General features: G+C 33.5%; 1 long non-coding RNA gene across 1 annotated transcript; it reads right to left on the bottom strand.

Moving 5' to 3' along the window:
• Nucleotides 1-850: 850 nt before the first annotated feature.
• LOC117095362 lies at nt 851-3,322 on the bottom strand. Its single transcript, XR_004441940.1, has 3 exons — nt 3,195-3,322; nt 2,530-2,691; nt 851-2,139 (listed from the first exon to the last, which is right to left on the bottom strand). It is a non-coding gene; the product is annotated as an uncharacterized LOC117095362 (long non-coding RNA).
• Nucleotides 3,323-3,952: the final 630 nt, after the last annotated feature.

Consider the following 3,952-nt stretch of genomic DNA (forward strand, 5'->3'; position numbering starts at 1 on the left):
CCTGAAATTCACTAAACTAAGAGACTATGATATATGGTTATTCAGGCATAAATGGAGATAACCTAGGCAAAAAGAAGAAAGAACAATTCAAGGAAATGATTAAATTATAGCACTTGGTGACAGGACTACGAGAAGGAATCATGAACTATAACTCTGAAATGGCCACAGGACTCAGAACAGAGGCCACATAGCTACTAAGCAGCATGTGTCCATTTGGAGGTCTAGATTGTACTTGTTTGAGTATCCTTATCTGTAAAATGGTCAAAAACAAAAGTTCCCACCTCATGATATTGTGAAGATTAAGTGAGTTAAGAAATATAAGCACTTAGAATAGTGCCTCAAAAATTGTAGGTGGCTCAGAACATATACAAACTTTGTTTAAATACATTTAAGTGAAATGTCAGGCACCTCCCACATTTTGTTTTGTCTTCCAATAATAGCAATTCCATATGGCAAGCTAGAAAAACTGAAGTTAATATTTACAATGTCTTTTCAGTATAAATACTGTTGACAGATCACTTAGCTGCCCCATTTTCTTAACTTTTATTTTTCATCAGTTATTTTGTATACACTCAGTTACCTCCTTTAGAAATCATATCTATTTTGTGGCTCCCTATGGAGTTTAATAAGATATTTACTCTTAATAATGTAATAACTCTAGGTAAAACAGTATGAATAGTTGAAATTTATTTTCTAAGTTAATACTATATTTAAATCTCTAAATAGAGCTTCTTTGCAAGACTAAGGTCAAATTACAAAATAATCACCTTTGAGATGATGAGTAAAGATCTGTAGACCTGAGAGAAAAGGAAATGGCATTCTTACACTCAAAACATTTGGGAAAAATGATAAGAAATATTTTTATTTGAAGTATGATTCGTACTACTCTTCCAGCAATTGCAAATACAATAGAAGTATTTCATTACATTTCAATACCAAAATTATAAATCAAATAGCTATTTGGAGCCATAAGTATTTACCATATATAATGAATTTTTCAGTCACAAGTGCTGGTAGGAGTCAACGTTAACGTTTTTATTTTCTTCCTTTTAAAAATGGCTAAATGATGAATATAGTTATCACAAAGAGATTAAGGGATTGAAAACCTTTGAATTGTTACTAAATCCTGAATCCTGTTCTGAACCTGAATTTGCTTTTATGGAAAATTAAAGCACTAGCAGTTTAAACCCAGTCTCCTTTTTATATAAATGCCATTTATTTCTTGAAACTTGCTTTTAATAATTGCTTAAGTCATTTAAATGCAAGCAGACTTCTTAGTAGGTGCTAAAACTGTGTACCAGGACTGAGGGTAAAATTAAATGACTCATTTCCATTATGATCGAAGCTGAAAACCTTTTCTTGTTATTATGTTGTGAATTCCACCAAATAACTCCACAGTCATTTATTGAACTTTTCTTCTTTCAGACATTCACATTCCAAGCTATTGTATAGTAAGTGAACTGGTAACTTTTTTCAATATACTTCAAAATGTTACTATAAAATGCCCTGCAGCAAAGACAATACTAACTACTACCTAGCAGTGGGGTGAGCTAGTTTACCCTTTCTAGAGTTTGACATTTAAATGAAGTCCAGAAACATAAATTAAGAACATCTTAAATGATACTATAGATTAATATTCAGCAAAGAACACATTTGCCATTAACTGATTTTGAAAAAAAAGTTTGCTTGAAAGAAAAAAAATTAACCATCTCTCCTAAATAAGTTTTCTCTTGTGAGTAACCTTCAAATATAATTACCAAGGTCACAAAGCATCTTTGCTCTTTTTTTGCAAATATAACAGTTTCTATTCCTCTACTTATATCATTCTAATGAAAAAAAAAAAAAAGAAACTCTACAACCACAAAGGTAAAACCATGCAATTGCTAAATGGCAATTGTCAAAGGTTAAGAACAAAACATCAGTAATAAACTCTAAGAATTCTGGTAATTGTTGGAAAAATATCTGTGAAAGATTGATGTGACTATATGATGGTGGTTTGTTAAAGTGAATTTTCTAATCTCCTTTAAAATTTTTCTCAAGATCAGCCTGGTTTTAGATGAAGAAGTAATTTAAGTTATCAAAAACTAGTAAGAACATGTTCTTCATATGCTTGACAAATTGCATTTCTGGCTTCTGGTCCTGAAAAAGAAGACAGCAAGACATCAATCAATTGATACGACATCCCACAGACTCTGTTACGAGATGAATTAGGGCAGTGTTATGTGCAATACTATTAAAAACGATATGAGCATCCTGGCTAACACGGTGAAACCCCGTCTCTCCTAAAAATACAAAAAATTAGCCGGGCGTGATGGTGGGCACCTGTTGTCCCAGCTACTCAAGAGGCTGAGGCAGGAGAATGGTGTGAACCTGGGAGGCGGAGCTTGCAGTGAGCCGAGATTGTGCCACTGCGCTCCAGCCTGGGCTACAGAGCGAGGCTCCATCTCAAAAATAAAATAAAATAAAAATAAAAAACGATGCGAGGTCATAGTATAATTTTTGTAGGTATCTTTCACTTTCTTCTTTTACATTCTATATTCAATCCGTTGCCATGGGCTGTCGTTCTTCTATCATCTCCCTTCCTTCTCTTATTCTTTCTTCTTTCCCAGGTTTTCATTATGTTATACCTGAGTAATTATGGTATTTTCTTAGCTCAGTGGACCTCAGATATCATTCTGAGTATCTGCGCAGCTATATCACAGAGTTACAGGTAGAGGAGAAAGTGAGAAAACAGAGGCAATGTAGTAAGTCTCTAAGAACATCAAGTTTATTCATCTTAGTGTTGTGTCCTTTACTCTGGGAGAATGTCCTTCCTGCTGATTTGATGTTAAATTTTCATTTTAGTATGAAATAGTGAAGATAGTATGTGGTAATTTACTCTTTATATTTTGTTGTTGAGGTATTCTAAATATTCTTTCCTTCAAGATAAATAGTTAACAACTACATGTTAGTCCTCAAGAATTTTCTAGGAGCTTTACTAGCTTATGAAATTCAAAACTCTGCAAAACAATATAGCTGATCTCCCTGAGTCTATTTGCTTCCAAATTCACCATTTGTTAAGGTTTAGGATGCTCTGCCTAAAACCCAGGATTAGGCCAATCTATTAATGCTCAAGAAATTTTAATACCTCTTTGTTGCATTCAACATGTATTTCAACACCCAATGCAGCCACTACAGTCTAGCCTTTATTGTACCTGTTCACCTTCTCTGGTCAGGTAAGTGTCCTCACTGTCTCCCATACATATTGTCCTTCTTCCAGCTCCAGGCTTTTGATCATATTCTTAACCCTTGGGAGAAAAAAAAAAATCACTGTATCTCAAATTTAAATACACTATTCCAATAAGTGGTTGCTCATCCTATTTGCTTGTTCTAGTTCTCTACTAGAATCAAATTTCCTGAATTCATTTTCTTGGTAAGTAAGCCAGTTAATCTTCTTCTTATTACTGTCTTCACTATTTCCAATAGCCTGTGCACCTTCTCAAGGAGACCACCTTTGAGAAGAATTTGTACTAACATAAATTGAACTATGAAAGGTAAAGCCTGGTTTTTTTAAATCTGAGTAGTCATGTTTCCATTACTTTCAGTTCAAAAGCTATCTAGAAAACTCCAATTTTTGTTTATCACATACGTTATCACATACATATCAGTCTTACAAATAGAGCAGTGTTTTGCAGGTTCATAGGTATTAATAAATGAGACAGAGATTCCCAAAATATTTTGTTATGAATGTGTTGAATATTTTAGGACTAACTGAAGCTTAAATCAACAGACTGTGGCTCTATTTAAGGTAACAATCATATCCAATTATTTCTCTCACTATTTTAACTCAAACTCCTTTAATTTCTTCCCATTGCAAAAGAGTGCTAAACACCCATCTCTGTATTAAAGACAACACAACTGTGGTATGAAATAGTATCTATTAAAGTATATGGTGGTTCCTTATTGCCAACCT

This window comes from Trachypithecus francoisi, unplaced genomic scaffold (genome assembly GCF_009764315.1).
Source record: "Trachypithecus francoisi isolate TF-2019V2 unplaced genomic scaffold, Tfra_2.0 Lachesis_group13, whole genome shotgun sequence".
Lineage (NCBI taxonomy): Eukaryota > Metazoa > Chordata > Mammalia > Primates > Cercopithecidae > Trachypithecus > Trachypithecus francoisi.